We start from the raw sequence: 23,050 nt of genomic DNA on the forward strand, positions 1-23,050 counted from the left end.
TTCCTCCAGTGGTTAGTAAGCCTTTCCTCTGCAGGGAAGGAACAAAGTTCTTTCACCCACATCTTTTAACCAATGGCAACAAATCATTCTGCTCACCAGGCTGCACCACAAAAGCTAGTAGTGGCCTGAGCGTCTGCTTTGTGAAATATTCTCAATTCTACTTTCCTTTCTAATATCCTTGGTTGAACTTTAGTCTAATATATGGTTTAAAAATCCATTTTAGCTTAACCAAATGGAAAATAAACACGGTGAAGCTATTTGGTGCAGAAACTTCTTCCAACATTCTCCATTGTAGCCCCTGTTTTGCACAGATCTAAATATCTATACTTGTTGGGGAAAATTGGTATGTCTAGTGAGCTTTGTCTCACATTTTTTCCTCCACAAACAAAAGACTACAGCACATTCTCCCTCTGTGCTCTCTTCATAGGTCCATTTGTAATAGCCTTAAGGATAGGAAGTAGAAGTATGTTTATGCCTATTTTGAAGATGATGAAATTGACGAAAATGATGAGTTAACCAAGGTCATGCCGCTCATAGGTGGTGGGAACTAATATTTGAACTCATATTTCATAACTACATGTCTATTCTTCTATTACATAAAAGAATATTCTTCATATTGGATGGTGATTTTCCTAAGTATACGAGAGATAGATGCTGAAATACATTGCTGGAATTTGTACTATTTCAGGGTATTTCAAATTTATCCTAAATAACTCTCATTGGGAAGACCTCACAGTATGTTATTTTTGCTTTCAGGAAGTTGGCTGACTCTTCAATGCTTTGACTAGTTCTGTTTAATCATGCCTAACAATTATAAGACTAGCTATGTTTTAGGACAACCCAACTACCTTTCAAGCAAGCATAATTTAACTGCTTCAAGAAGCAATCTTAATCCCTAATTCTATGGGAAGTAATGGGATCTGATTGCAGCAAAACATTTTTTTTTTCTAGAAACTGCTGCAGGTGGGCTATCTTCTCAGCTTTCTTCAATCAATCAACCAACAAGTATTTATAAAACACCTACTATGGGCCATGCATTGTGTCAAACATTGAAGATATAAGTACAAAAATAACTGGAAGAATAAAGATTATATATAAAAAATTTCTCCATCCATCCATCATCTATCTATCATCTATCTATCTATCTATCTATCTATCTATCTATCTATCTATCTATCTATCTATCTATCTATCTATCTATCTGTACACACACACATACACACACAAATACAAAGTATCTTAATATAAGTAAGTTTGGGAGGGAGAGTATGAGCAGTAGTTAATATTGGGAAATCATCATGCAAAAGATGGTATCTTTTACCTCTCACTCTTGGGTAGATCTAACATATAATCTTACTCTGTGTCTTCCTGTACCTTTTGGGTGCTTTATGGGCACAGATGGAAAAGGACCTATCCTTAAAAGGCAAGGGTATTGATGATGATTTGAGAAAGAATTACTGAGACTTCTTCCTTATGTGAAAAAATTGGGGTTATCAAAAAAGAAAAAAATTGAACCAGTGCTGTGTGAAATGTATTTTCCTATGCCCTGGCTAAGAAAAATCATTTCAAGTATGCAAGGTTTAATGTTCTTAGGTCAAATCATTTAAGAAATTACTTTTCTCCTGTAAGAAAGAGAATCAGGCAATCTCGAAGTTGAAAATGACCTTGGAAGTCATTTAGTTTAAATGGTGCCTGAAAAGGTATCACCTCTATGGCCAACTGAAAAGTAACCATACTGAGTCACCCCATTCCACTTTGTGACAGTGCTAATTGTGAGAAAATATTTCTTTTCTTTGAACTGAAATGTTCCTCACTGCAGCGTCTAGCTCTTACACTTCCTTCCACTTAGTAGGATAAACTGGAACAAATTAATCCTTTTTCCCCACATGAAACTCTAAGGAGGTGTCCAAAATACTGGAAATTGTGACTGCATCCAATTTCTTGGCAAAGCTGAGTTTACTAAGTTGTCTATTGACACACTTGCTGACTTGAAATTTGCTTTTGACACATATTCAGGACCTTATATAGGAGTTTTATACTAACAGAATCCCAGAAATAGTGATGGGTACAGTAACCACATGGCTCATTTTTTTTCTTTTTCTGAAAAGTTCTGATTACAAGAAAAGAAAAATGTACTTATAGTGAGACTTTGTAAAAAGAAATAATCTTTTTCACACTCTGTTCTAATTCTCATTTCATGAGACATGATCAGAGTAATTATGATGCACATAAGTTGAACACACACGTGTTCATACACTTGTAACTATCACTAATATGCTCAAATATTCTGATCTAGCTATGATTTCATAAGTATAGGTTCTCTCACCAATGATTCAGATCATAACCTCTCCATGTCATTTCTAGTCTACTTTTGACCATATCCTTCTAGAAAGTCACCCCAAGTGGTTTACCTCATATTCTGAGAACATTCTTTGCTCTCCCTCATTTATATGACATATATTATATAATAATATAGACTATCACATATATCTCTCTATATAAATACATACATATACTATGTAAAAAAATTCACAAAATTTAAGAATTTATCATCTAGTTAAACCCACACATGAAAGCCATCCTCTTTGTAGCCTACTGACAAGTAGTTACTACTCTACTTAAAGACTTTTAAGGAAGGGTCACCAGCAACTTCTCAAAGCAGCGTAATCCGCTTCTGAAAAGCTCTAATTAAGAATTTTTTCCTGTTATCAGGCGAAGTTGACCTCATTTCAACTTTAACTCATTGCTCCCAGTTTTAGCTCCTGGGGCCAAAACTAAAGAGTTTAACTTCTTTTCCATATGATAGCTCTTTAAATATCTCCAAGTCTTTTCTTCTCTGGGATAAACATGCCCAATTCCTTTAATTAATCCTCATATTACACGGACTAAAAATCCTTCATTATCCTGGTTCCTATACCCTGGAAACTCTACAGTTTATCAACATCCCTCTTTGACTATGATTTCCAGGGCTGGATGCAATACTGAAGATAAGCACTGGTGAGGAGGGAGTACAGTGGAGCTATAATTTCCCCAATTTTGGAAGTTAAACCTCTTTTAATGTAACCCAAGACAAATTATTTTTTTTTGACTGCCTTATCACACTGTTAATTTGTTTTAACCTTGAAGTCCACTAGCACTCCCACATCTTTTTGAGAACAACTATTGTCTCCACATGCCTCTCCATTTTGTGCATGTGAAGTTGATATTTTGTGCCCAAATGTAAGAATTTACATTTATCCCCATTGCATTGGATTTCATTTTATGATAACTAATATTTATATAGCATTTTAAAGTTTGCAAAAGACTTTGCAAATATTACCTCATTTTATTCTCACCATAATCTTGGGAGGTAGGGGCTTATGTTAATGCCATTTTTACAGGTAAGGAAACTGAGGCACAATGAGGTTAATGATTTATGCAGAATCACACAGTAAACAATTTTAAGGAGTGTGTTTGAAGCAGTATTCAAACTCACATCTTTTCCGATTTCAGGTTGAGCACCCTATCTACTACACAACTTAGCTGAGTGAAAGTGAAGTGTTGCAGTGAATGTTTCTGTGTGTATATGGATGCATGCATGTGTATATGCATATACATACCTATGTATATATGTGTCTATATCCATATTCTTGATCATATCATAGGTTTCTTCTCAGTATATCTCAGGGATACCTATGAGATCATATTTTCCTTTTTGTGGTAGGGCCTCCAATTCCTCTTGTTGCCCCCAAATTGGAAATTTACGTATAGATATTTTAGACAATGATTTTGATATTCCCTTCTTTTTTTCTCTTGTGAACTTTCAGCATCTCACATGCTGTTTATCATTCTTCTTTGTGACTCCTCTCTATGATTTCTTTTGTTTATTTTGTTATTTTTCAGTCTTTACTGACTATTTATGACCCCATTTTGGGGTTACTCTCAGTAGACATACTGAAGTGTTTCACCATTTCCTTCTCTAGCTCATTTTACAGATGAAGAAATTCAGGCAAACAAAGTTAAATGACTTGTGCAAGGTCACATAGCTAATAAATGTCTGAGGCCAGATTTGAAGTCAGGAAGATGAATCTTCTCAGGCCTGAGAGCCTATTCACTGCTATTTACTGCACCACCTAACTGCCCCAAAAGATAGACCCTGTCAATGATCATACGTATTCTAATGAAAGGTTCCATGTAAATAACTATTGTTGTTGCTTCTATTGTTGATGCTTTCAGTCATTTCCATGGTATCAGATTCTTTGTGACTCCAGCGGGGTTTTCTTGGCAAAGACAATGGAGTGCTTTGATTTTTTTTCTGCAACTCATTTTATAGATGAAGAAAATGAGGTAAAGAGAGCTAAGTGACTTGCCCAGGGTCACATAATTAGTACGTGTCTGTCACTGGATTTGAATTAAGCTTGGTGTTCTATCCATTGTGCCACTTACCTGGGTATGACTTCTAGCTTAAGGATAAACAAGCAATCTTCTCCTTCCCACAAATATTTCAGTTAAAATTCCTCTTCAATAGATTTGCAAGAGACCAAGAAAATACATGCTTAACAGTGCTTGCTAGGAATACTCCATCTCTGGCCAGCTCTGCCATCCCTGTAATGTGTTTTAAACTATGATACAGATGACCAAATCTCTTTCTCAAAAATCACTTCCATCATATTTACTTTTCACATTCATTTTCTTTCTACTTTCCTTCAAAAGACAACAGCAATTATAATGCAACCTGTGTTCATGTGGTCTTTAGATTCTTGCTCAAGACTTTATAGTGATTGGATATACTTTGAATGTCCCATCAAGTGATATAATCTGTGCTGAAAAGAATCACCAGAAGTCTGAAACCGTCATTCATTTTGGTGAATCTTGGATACATCCTGCAGAAAGACAATAGACTTCTCTATTGATGTTACCATACAGACAAATAGATTCTCAAGCTTTTCTCCCTTTGGCCCTTCCTGGATAACCTGATAGCATTTCAGACCATACTCTAATAATATTTAGAGGGAAAACTAGCTTCTTTGACCAGACATGTTTCTTTCCTTTTCAGGAAATGTTCCAAACTGGTCCAACAACCCTGGGAGTTAGTTACAATTATTAACCGCATTGTATGTCTACAGGCATGCATCTATATCATAAATGTAGTGTGGTGTAGTGAATCTGAACTCCAAGGCAGGATGAGTTGAGTTTAAATATCATCTTTGGAACAAAATGGATGTGTGACTTCATCTCAGTATTCTACACAAGAAGCATTAAAAGCAGAGAAGCAGGTGCTGACCTGACTTCTTAACTAAACAATCTAATCCTAAAGAATGAGTGAGTTAAACGACAAATCATAGAAACAATCAACAACTTCATTCAAGAGAATGACAATAATGAGACAACCTACCAAATCTTATGGGATACTGCAAAAGCAGTTCTCAGGGGAAGTTTTATATCTTTGAATGCCTATATGAATAAAATAGAGAAAGAGGGGATCAGTGAATTGGGCATGCAGCTGAAAAAGCTAGAAAAAGAACAAATTGAAAATCCCCAAGTAAATACCAAATTAAAAATACTGAAAATCAAAGGAGAGATTAATGAAATTGAAATTAAGAAAGTTACTGAACTAATAAATAAAACTAAGAGTTAGTTTTATGGAAAAACCAATAAAATTGATAAACCTTTGGTCAATTTGATTAAAATAAAGAGAGAAGAAAACCGAATTACCAATATCAAAAATGAAAAGGGGGAACTAACCTCCAATGAGGAGGAAATGAAAACAATAATTAGAAATCACTTTGCCCAACTGTATGCCCATAATTTTGACAATCCAAATCAGATGGATGATTATTTTAAAAAATATAAATTGCCCAGATTAACCGAAAAGGAAGCTGAGTACTTAAATAACCTCATCTCAGAAGAACATATTGAACAAGCTATCAATGAAATCCTTAGGAAAAAATCTCCAGGCCAGATGGATTTACAAGTTAATTTTATCAAACATTTAAAGAACAGCTAATTCTGATACTATATGGACTATTTGAGAAAATTGGGGAAGAAGGAGTCCTCCCAAATTCTTTTTATGACACAAATATGGTTGTGACACCTAAAGCAGGAAAAGCCAAAACAGATAAAGAAAATTATCAACCAATTTATCTAATGAGTATAGATGCATAAATTTTAAATAAGATTTTAACAAAAAGAATATAGTAACTTATCATGAGAATAATACATTATGATCAGGTAGAATTTTTACCAGGAATACAAGGCTGGTTCAATATTAGAAAAACTATTAGCATTATTGATCATATCAACAACAAAACTAACAGAAACCACATGATTATTTCAACAGATGAAGAAATAGCTTATGACAAAATACAATACTCATTTCTATTGAAAACACTGGAAAGCATAGGAATAAATGAACTTTCCATAAAATAATAAGCAGTATCTACCTAAAACCATCAGCAAGCATTATATGCAATGGGGACAAACAAATGCTTTTCCAAGAAGATCAAGGTTGAAACAAGGATGTCTATTATCACCACTGTTATTCAAATATGGTAGCTGTAACAATAAGAGAAGAAAAAGAAATTGAAGGAATTAGAATAGGCAAAGAAGAAACTAAATTATCACTTTTTGCAGATGATATGATGATATACTTCAAGAATCCCAGATAATCAAGTAAGAAAAAAAAACTACTTGAAATAATAAACAATTTTGGCAAAGTTGCAGGTTACAAAATAAACCCCACTTAAATCATCTACATTTCTGTATATTACTAACAAAGCCCAACAGCAAGAAATAGAAAGAGAAACTCCATTTAAGGCTATGGTAGACACTATAAAATATTTGGGAGTCTACCTGACAAAACAAACCTAGGGACTACATGAGCACAATTACAAAACACTTTTCACACAAAAAAAGTCAGATCTAAGTAAGTGGAAAAACATCAGTTGCTCATGGGTAGACTGAGCCAATATGATAAAAACGACAATTCTACCTAAATCAATTTACTTATTCTCTGCTATACCAATCAAACTACCAGATAATTACTTTCTAGAGCTAGAAGAAATAACATCAAAATTCATCTAGAAGGAAAAAAGGTCCAGAAAATTAAGGGAACTAATGAAAAGAAATGCTAGGGAAGGTGACCTAGCCCTACCAGATCTCAAATTGTATTATAAAGCAGCAATCATCAAAACCACTTGATACTAGCTAAGAAACAGAAGGGTAGACCAGTGGAATAAGTTAGGTACTCAAGACACAGTAGTCAATGAATATAGCAACCTACTGTTTGATAATCCCAAGGACCTCAGCTTCTGGCATAAGAACTCATTGTTTGACAAAAATTGCTGGGAAATCTGTATAACAGTGTGGCAGAAACTGGGCATAGGCTAATGCCTGACACCATACACAAGAATAAAGTCTAAATGCATACCTGATCTAGGTATAAAGACTGATACTGTAAACAAATTAGGGGAGCAAAGAATAGTGAATTTGCCTGATTTATGCAGAATGGAGAAATTCATGACCCAACAAGACACAGAGAACATTATAAAGTGCAAAATGGATAATTTTAATTACATTAAATCGAAAAGTATTTGCACAACCAAAGCCAATACAACCAAGATTAGGAGGGAAGTAGAAAAGTGGAAAAGAATTTTTGCAACTAGTGTCTGTGATAAAGGTCTCATTTCTAAAATATATAAAGAACTGACTCAAATGTACAAGAATGCAAGTCATTCCCCAATTGATAAATAGTCAAAGGTTATGAACAGGGAATTTTCAGAGGAAGAAATTAAAGCTGTCTATAAACATATGGAAAAATGCTCTAAATCAGTATTCATTAGAGAGATGCAAATCACAACATCTTTGAGATACCACATCACACCTATCAGATTGGCTAACATGACATAGGAAAATGATAAATGTTGGAGAAGATGTGAGGGAGTTAGAACACTAATTCGTCATTGGTGGAGCTGTGAGCTGATCCAACCCTTCTGGAGAACAATTTGGAACTATGCCCACAGGTCCACAAAAATGTGCATGCCCTTTGACAGAGCTATATTGCTTCTGGTACTCTATCACAAAGAGATCATAGAAATGGGAAAGGGTGCCAAATATACAAAAGTATTTATAGCAGCTCTCTTTGTGGTGGCCGAAAATTGGAAATCAAGTGGATGCCCATCAACTGAGGAGTGGCTGAACAAGTTGTGGTACATAAATGTAATGGAATACAATTTTGCTATGAGAAAAGATGAACAGGAAGACTTCAGAGAAGTATAGAAAGACTTATATGAACTGATGTTGAATGAAAGAAGCAGAGCCAGGAGAAGTTTGTACACAGCAACAACCACAGTGTGTGAGGAATTTTTCTGGTGTACTTAGGACTTCATTGAAGTGCATGGACTTAAAAAATTTCCAGTGGACTCTTGAGACAAAATGTCTCCCACATCCAGAAAAAGAAACATGGCATTGGATTGCAGATAGAAATAGACCATTTTCTTTTGTATTATGTTTTGTTTTGTTTTATGTTTTCTCCCATTCATTTTAATTCTTCTCTGCAACATGCATTTAACAGGACTGTACCTGTAGAACCTAGATAAGATTTTATGCCGTCTCAGAGAGGGAGTGGGGAGGGAGGGGGGAATGAGGGAAAGGGAGGGGAAAAAAATCTCATATATATGGAAGTGATTGTTGAACACTGAAAACAAATAAAATAATTCAATTAAAAAAAAAGAGTACCCTCACTTGTGGGTTTCCTATGCCAATGACGTCATAGGTCCAGGACACACACACACATATATGTATAAATAAATGAACATATACATATATGCCCATATATATACACCCACATTCACACATATATGCTGGAATTTAATATTTGATATTCTAGATTAAATCAAATTTAATGAAATATTTTTAATAATGTTGGTTTCTACAACTCAATTAGGCAAAGGGGACCAGTAAATTAGGAAGATAGATTAAAAGCTGGAAGAGATCTTTCATGTCATTAATTCCACTTGCCTCAACTTGCAAAAGAGGAAAATAAAACCTAGAGAACTGAAATGAATTACTGGTAGTCACACAGACTTGAACTCAGGTCTTCTGATTCCAAAGTCCAAGACATTTTAACTATTTCATAGTATTCTTTTCGGCACTGATATGGCAGGAACACAAAAAATTGGGCGCATCATCATCCCTATCTTCTTGTCCACCCTTCTATGTTAGTCTGTGAATACTTATAAAAGTCTACAGGATAAACATGTAGAGAGGCTTCAGAGAAGTTTTATTTTATTTAATTTGTCAAACCTTCTTCCCTCTGGGTAACATTTAGGAATGAAGTGCTTTTGACTCTATCACTTATCCATCCTTCAGAAATGTACTACATAATTCAATTATTCAGAGTGTATTCTTTAATCAGGAGAAAATCTAATGAATATTCAGATATTCCTCATTGTTAGAAAAGATTTCTTGACAGAATTTTTCTATTGTTATCTGAAATACATCCAGAAGAGGGTGCTGCTGCTCTTTAGAAAATAGAACAAAACTATACACAATGCCCTCCAGTGATCTGTTATATAATCCATCAGAAAGGCAATGATGATAGAATTAGAGGATAACAGCTGTAGATCTGCAAAGGATTTTAGAGGCTATGTAATCCAAGTTTATTATTTTATAGATGAAGGAATGGAGGTCCAATGAGACAATGTGAATTTACCCAAGGTCACATAGAATCAGAGATGAAATTTGAACCCAGGTCATTTGATTCTTGACAACATATTTTTTAAAAATAATCTATAAAAATATATGAATAACTATTGTGAAGAGGACTTAAGTAGTAAATCCAAAGTCATAGGCAGTTCAATGCTTCTTTACTGTTGACTCAAGGTCTGTCTTGACTTTCTGAAAATTCAAGCAAAGTTAGGGAGCTGTGAAACAATAGCAATCAACTCTAAGAAATAATAATAATCTATTCATTTGGAGTTACATAAAATCACAGAATTTCAGATTTCAGAAAGACTTCATTGAATATTTAATCCAATGCATACCCCTCCAAAAAATACATTTCTATCTACCAAACACCCAAGTGTTCTTTCAATCTTTGAAAATCTCTAATAAAAGGAGATCTCCCTTCTTCATCCTGAGCTGTCCATTCCATTTTTGCTTAGTTCTAATCAGGAGATTTTTTGTTTGTGACTTGGACACATCCATCATAGCTTCCCCTACTAGGGCCAAACAGATGAAGCCTAAATACTTTGCTACATCATAGACATGAAATACTCAACCAGAATCATCCTTTTACTCCTAAGCCTTCTCTTTTACAACTTAAAAACCCCTGGATCCTTCAACGGATCCTCATGTGGCGTGCTGTAAAGGTCTTTTACCATCCTAGTTGACCTCTTCAGGATACTCTCTAGATTATTACTTCCTTTCTCTTAATGTGGTCCCCAGGGTAGGACACACTACTCCAGATGTGGTCATACCACAAAAGAGTGTTTTAGAAATATCTTCTCGTTTCTGGGAGCTATGCCCATCAAGGCAACATAAATTCCACTAACTTTATTGGCTGCCATATCACAATGCTGACTCATATCCAGCTTGCCATCTACTAAGACTCAGATGTTTTTCAGAGGAACTCCTCCTTCTCCTTCTCCTCCTTCTCCTTCTCCTTCTCCTCCTCCTCCTCCTTCTTCTTCTTTCTGTTCTTCTTCTCCTTCTCCTTCTTCTTCTTCTCTTTCTTCTTCTTCTTCTTCTTCTTCTTCTTCTTCTCCTCCTCCTTCTCCTTCTCCTTCTTCTTCTTTCTCTTCTTCTTCTTCTTCTCCTTCTTCTTCTCTTTCTTCTTCTTCTTCTTCTTCTTCTTCTTCTTCTTCTTCTTCTTCTTCTCCTCCTCCTCCTTCTCCTTCTCCTTCTTCTTCTCCTTCTTCTCCTCCTCCTCCTCCTTCTCCTTCTTTCTCTTCTTCTTCTTCTTCTTCTTCTTCTTCTTCTTCTTCTTCTCTCCTCCTCCTCCTTTTTCCTCTTCTCTCTTCCCTCTCCTCCCCTCTCCTTTTCTCTTCTCTTCTCTCTCTCTCTCTCCTCTCTCCCCCTTCCTCCCTCCCTCCCTATCTTGTGCTTATGGAGTTGAATTTCTGGAACTCAAGTGTAAGATTTTATATCCTCCTGTATTTTCAATAAAAGGATTTTTCTTTCAGGAATAGCAACATTACTCTAATCAATTTTCTAGATTCAGCCAGCTGTGAATGATTTCTTCTTTAGGATTATCTTAATATATGCTATATGTATTATGTACATTAATGCATAATTGCATATTATAATATTGTACACTCCATGTTAGCAGGAACTGTTTTGTTTTGTTTTATCTTTCTTTGTAGCCCCAGTGCTTAGCACAGTGCCTGGCACATTTTTGTTGTTTTTCAGTTGTTTCTGACCCTTTGAGATCCTATTTTGGAGTATTTTTTTTTTTTTGGCAAAGATACTGTAGTGGTTTGTCATTTACTTCTCCATCTCATTTTATAGGAAAGAAACTGAAACAAACAGGGTTAAATAACTTGTCCAGGGTCACACAGCTAGTAAGTGTGTCTGAGGCCAAGCAAACTCATAAAAATGAGTCTTTCTGATTCCAAGTCCAATGGTCTCTCCACTGCACCACCTAGATGTGTTGCCTTGCACATAGTCAGTACAAAATTAATGCTTGTTGGCTGACCTAAAGGAAGATCTATGGCATGTAGGCTTGATTCTTTATGGAAGATTTATAAACTGTCATAGACAATAGTTGTATAGAATAAGGGTATGGATGGCCAACCATATTGTGGGAAGGAATACACTAGAGAGAGAAATATGGCTAGAATGCTGGATTTAAAGTCAAGAAGGCTTGTATTTGAAACCTGCCTCAGACATTTCCCTGCTCTGTGAGCCTGGTCCAGCCAGTGAGTCTCTTTGTGCCTCAGTTTCCTATTCTGAAAAAATTAGATGAATAATAGCATTTTCCTCACAGTGTTATTGTGAGGATTAAATAATATATGTAATGTATTTTGCAAATTTTTAAGTGCTAAATAAATTCTAGCTCTTAATATTTTCATCAAATGAACCAGGCCATTTCTAAATCTCCTTTTCATTTCTAAATCTCTTTATCTGTATATTCTATACAGATAAAGCCTTTAAAGGGATTTCTGACTAAAAATATTTCACTTATGCCCAGAAAACACATGTGATTCCCTTTGGTTCTGACAGTTTTCTGAGCTTCTCTGTCCATGGTTCTGACTATATGCCTTTTGAATGGAAATATGAAATGGAGAAGTAATGAAAACTGTAAACTTCCTGCAGGCCAAATAAAATGCAAATGAAGAGTTTCCGGTGTCTGACAAAGTGATGATCTTCAGAATACAAATAAGGAAAAAGCTATGCTGACAGCAAAAGCTATTTTTGTATCCTGTTACTGGCTTCTAGGCATAGCAGCTTTAGGAGGACAACATCTGGATTCCAAATTCCAGGCAAACCATATGCTTTGAAAGAAAGTTTATACCTAGCAGAACAGGGTTGATCACAGAAGAAAATTACTTATACTTTTAAAAATGAAAAATAAATCCTTTCATTATATTCCTCTCAGGCCATCACCAACTGACAGCCTAAATAGAAGAAAGTTGAACAGTTACAGGGAAAGCAGCAGTCAGTAGACTTTCCTCTCACTAAAACACATCCACTCTCCTACCAAGAAGAATCATCAAGATATTCTTCACAAAAGCAGATGATTTAAAGCCTTATCCCTAGGGATGCCCAGGAAATCTTCTACTCTGAAAGAATGTTTGTAGGATGGCCTCTCTGCCCTAGCCTGACCAGAATTTAAATCTTCCCTTTAATTAAATTAAATAATTGCCCTTAGAGCAGTATAAATTAGGTTGGGAAAGAAAAATGAGTCTTTTAGAAATAAGTCCAAGTTACCTTCCTCACTTGCTCCTACCCCTGTAGCCTTTCTTTCTAGTCACTATTTCTTTTCCTCATCAACAAATGAGCAAACCTCTATACATAAAAAATAGATGTAAAGTCTTTTCATGCTCTATTGAATTACAGATTTGGAGCTGGATGGGGTGTCAGAGGTAATTGTTTCTAGTCCCATCATATTTACAGCGGAAGAAAATGAGGCTCCAAGATGTGATGTGATTTATGCAGAATAAAGAAGTGGAAAAAGAATCATTCTTCTTGTTGTGCTGATTGCACTGAACTGGAGAATACTACAGAGTTTATTGAAAGATATTTGTACCCACTCAAAAAGAGTTTAGACTGACCTTTGGTATATAAAAGATCAAATTGATGAAGAATGCATTCATTTGGATGGACGATGTATAGAGCTGATCCATTAGTATGCATATCTTGGATAGTCAATTCAAATGGACAATGAGCTGTATCCAGAATTGAACAGGAGGAGGAGTGCAGAGTAGATTGCCTTCAGGGAATTGTGAATCTCCTTTAATGACCCCAAGTTTCTTCCAGAAATAAAGCTCATTTTTAAAATATAAGCATCAAACTGGTGTGGCTGCATCAAAGAGCAACATAGAATAAAATAGTTTCTGAAAAACAATAAATATGGAATGGGGAGATGCATACTATTTGTGAGCAGCCTACAATATATAACCAATCATGAATTCCCAAAAAGGACAAGAGTAAAATGTATCATCAGGGAAATGTATGATGGTAGGAGAAGATGGGTTGGTCATGTAGTTTTGAAATGGGATGATGGGTAGATAGCCATTCATTCATATTCTCCTGATGTCAAAATATATTGATAATGCTTTTTTGCTTAATGTTTGTATAATTTTTTGCTTAATTTGAAGATCTCTCCCATCCATTAATAGGCCCACGTGACCTGGTTAAATCATATGTAAGCCTAAGTCACATGTAGTGGGAGCAGCTTGCTGGTCTTTTGGAGCAAGAAGGGTAGAACAGGAAGAGAAAGAGCTAGAGCAGAGCTGAAAGGAAATTTGGTGAGAGCATTCAGAACTGAGGGAGAGACAGAAAAGCAGGCAGTTGGTGAGCATGAGTGAGAAAGCTTGTTTGTGATTTTGTTTAAGGGAGCCTGCCTTTGATTTGTTTAAGGGAGTTGGTCTCTGGAAAGCTTAGCAGGGGAAGGCTTGGAGCTAATGTTGCCCTTTGCATTGTTATTGTGTATAGATTTCTTTGTTACTATGATGGATTTGGATTTCTGGTGTTGGGATTTGGATTCCTGGTGTCTAAATAAATGTTTTTCTTCTGCCTTCTGTATGGAGAGTATGCTATACTTTGCAGTTCACAACCGTGCTGGCATATTCATAGTTGCCCTTGGTGCTGTGAATATTGCCTGGGCAATACACAAGAGTAACTAAGGAAGAGCTCCAGCATATTAGACAGACCATCCTTCCCCACATTGGTAAACTCACATAGAATGGGCAGGCATAGATGACATGGGATGTCAGAGAGATAACCAAAACACTTTATTAATATGTGTCTGATGCCAAGAGTAAGAAAGTAAGGATACTAGCATATTAGATGGACTGCATGTTCCTCCATTGGTGAACTTATGGGAAGAAACAGACAAGAGTTACATACAATTTTTAGGAATGGATGGGAATCAATGATATCATCAATCCACTGGAATATTAGTATATTTATATTTTTCCAATAGACTTTCTTCCTCCAGCTAAGTTCTAGTTTCAATTCACTTTCCATTATCTGTGTTTGTTCAAAATACATGTACTGATGACCATGGTATTCAGGTTGTCCACTGAATTCTTTCAACTCTTTACTATAGTCTGGTCAATAGGTATTCTCAATTCACTTAGTTTTTTTCCTGAGTAAATAGTTAGGTCAAATCTGTGATTGCTTATGGATCTCACCAGGAGATTCTGCAATATTCTGGAGCCTGGGTGCCTCTTCTACAAGATCAGATGCCAAATATGACAGTGATACTTTGCTGAATTTGTGATCTCATCCATGTGAACACTCCACCCAGTGGGTACAGATTGCAACCCATCCATATGATTTCATTCTACAGAACTCTTGTTCTTGTTGTCTCAGTATTCCATACATTTTTCATCATAAATACTGAGGGTTTCCTCTAGATAATTCAGCATGGTGTTTTACAGAGTTAACAATATATATTTTTTTATTCATTCATACATTTCTTGATATTGTGTGGATACTAGTGAAGCTCATGAATTGACCATCAATTATCTCTGATTGTCACTGCATGATTAGTCCACCTCATTTTAAAAATATAAGGAGAAATATAAAGTTTGTGATTTTCCAAAACACCAACTCACAAGTATAACATTGAGGGGACATAAACATAGAGTTCTTTTGAAAAAAAAATTTTGTGGGGAGTGTTATTCAATGGAAGCCCCAAAGGAATCAGTGCTATGATATGACAGGCAGGAAACCAAATTCAATCTGAGGCTAGATTGAGAAGCATACCTCCAATAAACAAGATCAAAAGAATAGAATCATTGCATTACAAATTAACAAGGATTTGGATACAGAATGTAACAGTAGGAAGAAAATAAGATGGATCACATTGGGCAAACTGTGTGAAACTCTGTGAAAAATGCCATACTTATTATTAATGCAAAAACTTAAAATGTCAAAAGAATACCAACATGGTTACAATAATGCTATTAGGTTATGTATGATAATAAACAAAATGAACATTATGATTGAAGGTTAATCAAGGATTTTATATTAATTCTTTCATGTGAACATAACAAGTGCTACCCTGTGACTTTAATACTGCACATATTACTATATTACTATCCCCATTTCACAGCTAGGGAAAACTGAGGGGGAGAGGAGGTTAAGTGACTTACCCACAATTACTTAGCTGGTAAGTACAAGAGGTTAGACTCAAACCCAGGTCACTTTCATTCCAAGCTTAGAGTATTATCCTCTAAGCTATACTGTTTCTCATGCATTATGGAAGAGAACAAAGCTCAGAACTGAAAAAATTTGGAAAGAAACCTACTAAGTCACCCAGCACAGGAAGAAAGCCAAAAAAGGGGTGGCTCACTCCCCTGAATGTCCATAGGTTATATATGATAAAGAATTTAAACAAAGGAACAAGGAAAAAGTTATCTGATTCATTAGCATGGATGAAGTTCCCAGATGAGATACATCATCAGTCCTTACTCCCTTGGAAGGCTTTTAGTCAGCATAATCTAGAGTCCTGAGTGAAGCATTAAACAAATCTGATCTCTAAGCAACAGATCTTATTTATCTCTCAGACATGCATGGTTAGATTCAAACAATGCAATAAAATTTTCCCATACATTCAACATCGCAGTCACAAAATAAAAAAAAAATGTAAGTGAGGTTAGGGTCAACAGAGAGACGTGTGTTGGCTAAAAGCAGAACCCAGAATGTTGCAATGATAATTTATGTGCAAGAACTGACTTAGAACTGTGGAGCCAAGATGGCAGAGTAGAAAGATGAACCTGTAAAAGCTCTCCCCCACAGCCCTTAAAATACCTGTAAAAATGACTCTAAACAAATTCTAGATCAATAGAAGACACAAAATGACAGAATAAAAGAGATTTCCAGCCCAAGGCAGCCTGGAAGACCAACAGGAAAGGTCTATTGCAATGGGCGCTTGAGTGGAGCACAGCCCAGTGTGGGCTGTGTAGGACCCAGAGCAGGGCTCAGGGAGCTGCCAACAGCAGCAGTTCCCAGATAGCTCAACCCACAAATGCCAAAGATAGCTTCAAAGGTCAGTGAGAAAGCTCTTTCACCTAGGAGAAGGGAACATGGTCTGGACCACCAGCAGCAGCCACTGCAACTGCAGTGTCCATTTTAGGTATGCTCTACCTAAACCCTTGGGGGATTTGAGAGGCTGATCTGGATCTCAGCTGTAAGTGGCAGCCCTGGAGTGAGGAGAAGCACAGGCCTGGTGGAGCTGTAGGTGGTTGTGGAGAGGGAATTCTACTTGCAAATTGTGGGAAGAAAAATTTTTGGTTGCTCCCAGACCAGTGCACAGGCCAAGAGAGCAGTAAATTCATCTCCCTTGATTGTGTCACCTTGGAGGAACTGAGAACTTACAGGTCTTCTTGACAAAGGACTCAAAGGTCAGCTAAGTGACTGGGAAAATGCTCAAAAAAGGGGGAAAATAAGACTATAGAAGGCTACTTTCTTGATGAACAGGTATTTTCTTTCATCCTTTCCAATAAGGAAGAACAATGCATACCATCAATGAAGTCAAGGCTTCTGTATCCAAAACCTTCAAAATAAATATTCAATGGTCTCAAGTCATGGATGAGCTCAAAAAGGATTTTGAAAATCAAGTGAGAGAGGTGGAGGAAATATCAGGATGAGAAATGAGAGTGATACAAGAAAATCATGAAAAGCAAGTCAACAGCTTGCTAAAGGAGACCCAAAAAATGCTGAAGAAAATACCATCTTTAAAAATAGGCTAACTCAATTAGCAAAAGAGGTCCAAAAAGCCAATGAGAAGAATGTCTTAAAAAGCAGAATTAGCCAAATGGAAAAGGATGTTCAAAAGCTCACTGGAGAAAATAGTTCTTTAAAAATTAGAATGGAGCAGATGGAAGCTGATGACTTTATGAGAAACCAAGAAATTACAAAACAAAACCAAAAAAAAGAAAAAATAGAAGATGACGTGAAATAGCATGGAAAAAACAACTGACTTGGAAAACAGATCCAGGAGAGAAAATTTAAAAATTATGGGACTACCTGAAAGCCGTGATAAAAAAGTGAGCCTAGATATTATCTTGCATGAAATTATCAAGGAAAACTACCCTGATATTCTAGAACCAGAGGGCAAAAGAAATATTAAAAGAATCTCCCAATAATCTCCTGAAAGTGATCCAAAAAGAGAAACTCCTAAGAATACTGTATCCAAATTCCAGAGTTTCCAGGTCAAGGAGGAAATATTGCAGGTAGCCAGAAAGAAACAATTGGAGTATTGTGGAAATACCATCAGGATAACCCAAGATTTAGCAGCTTTTACATTAATGGATTGAAGAGATTGGAATATGATATGCCAAAAGTCAGAGGAACTAGTATTAAAACCAAGAATTACCTACCCAACAAAACTGAGTATAATACTTCAAGGGAAAATGGTCATTCAATGAAATAGAGGACTTTCAAGTATTCTTGATGAAAAGACCAGAGCTGAAAAGAAAATTTGACTTTCAAACACAAGAATCAAAAGAAGCATGAAAAGGTGAATAGGAAAGAGAAATCATAAGACACTTACTGAAGTTGAACTGTTTACATTCCCACATGGAAAGATAATATTTGTAACTCTTGAAACTTTTCTCAGTATTTGGGTAGTTGGAGGTATTACACACACACACACACACACACACACACACACACACACACACACCCATATCTGTAGATGGATAGATATAGATATATACATAAATAGACAGAGAGCACAGGGTGAGTTGAATAGAAAGGGATGATATCTAAAAAAATTAAATTAAGGGTGGAGAGGAATATATTGGGAGGAGAAATGGAGAAATGGAATGGGGCAAATTATCTCTCATAAAAGAGGCAAGAAAAAGCTTTTTCAATGGAGGGGAAAAGTGGGGAAGTGAAAGGGAAAAAGTGAAGCTTACTCTCATCACATTTGGCTTAAGGAGGGAATAACATGCTCTCTCAATTTGGTATGAAAATCTATCTTATATTACAGGAAAGTAGGGGAGAAGGGAAAAGTGGGGTAGGGGATGATGGAAGGGAGGGCAAATAGGAGGAGGGAATCATTAGAAGTAAACTCTTTTGGGGAGGGATAAGGCCAATAGACAGAACAGAATAAATGGGGGGCAAGATAGGATGGAGGAAAATATAGTTAGTCTTAAGCATGACTACTATGGAAGTCTTTTGCAAAACTACACATATATAGCTTATATTGAATTGCTTGCCTTCTCAGTAGGGATGGGTGGGAAGGGAGGAAGAGAGAGAAGTTGGAATTAAAAGTATTATGAATGAATGTTGAGAATTATTTTTGCATTCAAATGGAAAATAAGAAATACAAGTAATGGAGTATAGAAATCTATCTTGCCTTAAAAGAAAAGAGAGAAAATGGGGATAAGGGAAGGGAGGGGTGTGGTAGAAGGGAAGAAAGATTGGTGGAAGGGGTAATCAGAATGCACAGCATTTTGAGGAAGGGGGGAGGGGAGAGATGGGGAGAAAATTTGGAACTCAAAATTCTGTGGAAATGAATGTTGAAACCTAAAAAGAAATACATAAACATAAAAATAAGAACAAAATTAAAAATAAATTAAAATATGCATACCCTCCTGAGAATCCCTGGCTTCCTTCATGACTCAGTATGAATGTCACTTTTACTGGTCCCCTAAACTACTAGTGCTTTCTCCTCTCAGGTGACCTCCCTTCTGCCCTTTATGTGTCTGTATTTGCCTATTTATGTATATGCCATCTTCACCTTAAAATGAAAGCTCCTTGAGGGCAGAAGCTGTTTTCACATTTTTTTACTGCATCTCTCACATTTAGCTTAGTGTCTAGCACACAGTAAGTACTTAATAAATATTTGATGATTAACTGAAAAAAATATTTTATTATATAGTAGAAAAATATAAGTATGGAATATCACCAGCTTGGATAATAGATATATTTAAATACAATTTTAAAGGTACATTATATATTATTTACTTATATACTTTATTGAAATGTTGCTTATATTTAGAATGCATGGAATAGAAAATACATACTTTAAAATTCCGAATTCTCAAAGGAAAAGCAAAGTCAGCAGTTTGTTTTCTGTGATGGTTGGTGTTCCATTTTACCTACAGAGACTTCTTGGGTCCTTTTCTAACTCTATTATCACACAGAAAAGTCTCTCAAGCTTTTTCTACTTAGGCAATCCAGCAGAATGGCACCATCATTACCTATACACCAATCCAAGTGAGGAACCAAAAACCTAAAAGGGAACACGATGAAATGATTCACCTTAAAATAATGAAGTGTTACCTCTAGAAAATGCTTAGAGATCACCTGCCCTAACCTTTTCAACTTAGAGGTAAGGACGCTGAGACCTACTGGAGGAACACTGAGGGACTAGCAAATTCTTAGTTCCATTAGACAACTATTCTTGTTGTGAGTCAACAGCAAATGATTACACAACGAGTAAATATAATCATAGAAGATAATCATTCATATGTGCAATAATCTCCGAGAAGGGAGACATTTTGACTCCTAGTGATGAAATAATGAATCTTTGGTTTATGGAAGTATATCTTCATTAAAATATGATGTCTATGAAGTCTCAAGACCTCATAATCTAAAGCAATCTCAACCATTCTAAAACTCCTGGGAAGAACTGTTATCAGAGAAACGAAGGAAATTGTAAATGGTATCTTTAGTAAATCTGCCTGTCTTCACTATCACTGGAAGTATTGAAGTGACATACTCCAAAGTATTTAAATTTGAAGTGTTTCTCAAGCCAGATAAAAAATAACAGTCTATTGGGACAGTGTACATGATTGATTATGACCCAGGGGGAATTGTGGATTGAATTTTTTAAAAGGGAGAAGTTAGATAGCAAAGTTGGATGACTTCTAAAGTTGCTTCCTACTCTCAAGTCTATGATGCTATGATCCTAAGAGTTGTTATGTCATCTTATCATTAACTAAAAAATCAAAGAAAGAAATGAAATTGACAGTGAGTTGCCTATTATTATCATTAATTTATTTTCACATGCTTTGGATCTCCCTTCCCATGCCCTTTGCCCAACTTTGGGATTCTCTTTCTCCAAAAATATAGGAAAGTCTCAGAAGATGTTTATTTCTTTAAATGGTAAGCAAATGTAGCTTATTAGCAGCTTTTCATCACTGCTTTTTGGTGCTTCATATAATGTGATGGGGGAGGTAGATAAGAGAGGGTAGAACCTGAGGCCCCAAGCTCATGTCCTGCACATAGTGACTTTCAGATCAGAGCTCAGTATCAGACCCATCAGTTCCACACTTGCTCTAAGTGGCTTTTTTCTCTTCCATACCATATGCTAAATCATCTACACCTGGTCAGTTTTTATCCTCAAGATTTCTTACCCAAGTCATGTTAATTCATCAACTTGCAAACACTTAAGAGTTCAAATGCTCATTCTCCCTTTCCATTCTCCACCCCCCATCCTATTCTTCATGCCCAGGTATTTTTTCAACTTTAAAGATAGCAAGCAATGACCCACAGTTTGTTTCCTCATATCCTTAAAAAGATGCAGGGGATAATTGACAGTGTAGAGATTTATATTGCTCTTGAACTTCGAATTTGTAACTGTTCGCTTTCTGTTATAATCTCTAGCAATAAAGTCTTAATCATAGGCCAGAGCATGTGACATCAGATTCTATTTAAGACTGTGGCAAAAGTGACACAAGCCAAATAGTAAGAAAGTACAAGTGAAGAATGGTGTAAAATACAACTTTGAGTTAATGTGATTTGGTATCTTTCAACCCTGTGGCCAGAATTGAACGGGATTTAGTGGGGGCCGTTCACCCCGAGCTGACAGGTCTTATCTGACCAGCAGGGCCTGTCAACCCTGAAGGAGCTCACTGTGAGTAACGGATGAGGCGGGAGGCAAAGATGTGAGGTAACTCCGTTTATTCGAACTAACTCAGGCACTTATATAGTATCATGTACGCCTTAGTTACGTAAGCAGCACAAGCAAGATTTAACTAGTTTAAGCAAGTTTTGCTACTGCTTTTTAGCCACTTTTCAGGAAGTATCTGGTGGTGAACAGGGGCGGAACCCTTCCTCCCAGCCCCATCTTGTTCATGCCTTACCAATCTCCCCTCAGTTTACCTGAGCTGTGATTGGTGTACGCCATCCAAGAGAGCTGAGGATTGGCAATTCCCTAACACAGAATTAGTTCATCATGATCATAGTTTAAAAGAATAGCTTAAATGCTAAGGACATAAGATATTGAACTAATGAGTTGTAGTTGAGTTATGCAGACCAGTTAAAACACACTTTCAAAATGAATCAATAGGCATTTTAAAAGAAGCAGGAGAGAAGGTAGTAATAACATCTGAGGATTTTCTCACACCTTTATTGTCTTGCCTCCCTTTAGATATCTGAGAATCAGTCATCTATCTGATAGCTGTTTTTCCTTCAGCACAGACATCCTCCATATCCATTTACTCTAAGTTTCTACTCTTCTTTTTAGGGCAATGTATACCTTATGTATGAACGCAACCAGGATCAGTGGGAGTCAAATACGGTGACTCCTTCACCTCGACAATGAAAGGAGCTTTTATGAAAACTTTGCAGATCTTTTCCATCTTCTGTCTTCTGTCCTTCCAATTTCATCCTTAAATGTTCTTAGGAAAATCTTGTGTAGTTGTATCCTTTTCCAATCTTTCTTTAAACTGAGTTTACCTTTCACTTATTCATTCTTTTATGAAGTGATTCCACTTGTGAACTTCAACTTCAATCTCTGTAATATAAATATATACATACACATGCATATGAGTGTGTGTTAAAATTTATATTCTAAATCACTATTGGTTTTGTTTGCAGCACTTTTTTACCACTTAGCAAATGAGCCAAGTATTTGCTGACTAATGTATTTTTAGCTTCTTTTGGTTTTTTAATTATGCCAACTGATTTTCATAAATTAAACTTCTGGATGAAATTATAGTAATGCTTATAACCTTTCTTTTATCTGTATCACATTTTTAACATCAATATCATTTACATGAGCAGCTAGGTGGTGCAGTGGATAGAGTACTGGGTCTAGAGTCAAGAAGAATCCCTTTTGTAAGTTCAAATCTGACCTCAGACACTTACTGGCTGCATGGCCCTGGACAAGTCACTTAACATTGTTTGCCTCAATTCATCTGTAAAATGAATTGGAAAAGGAAATAGCAAACCAATCTGGTATCCTTGCCAAGAAAACCTGACACGGGGTCATTGGAAGTTAGACATGACTAAAAAATGATTCCACCATAATAACAGCAAACCATTTAAACAGATTAAATTAGATACAACAATTTGACACCATTTAAAGAAAAATGTTTGTTCTTTCTTCTACTTTTATGTTATTTGTGCTTTTTGCTCTAACAAGTAATTGCTTGAACTGCGA

This window comes from Notamacropus eugenii, chromosome 3, assembly GCF_028372415.1.
Source record: "Notamacropus eugenii isolate mMacEug1 chromosome 3, mMacEug1.pri_v2, whole genome shotgun sequence".
Classification (NCBI taxonomy): Eukaryota; Metazoa; Chordata; class Mammalia; order Diprotodontia; family Macropodidae; genus Notamacropus; species Notamacropus eugenii.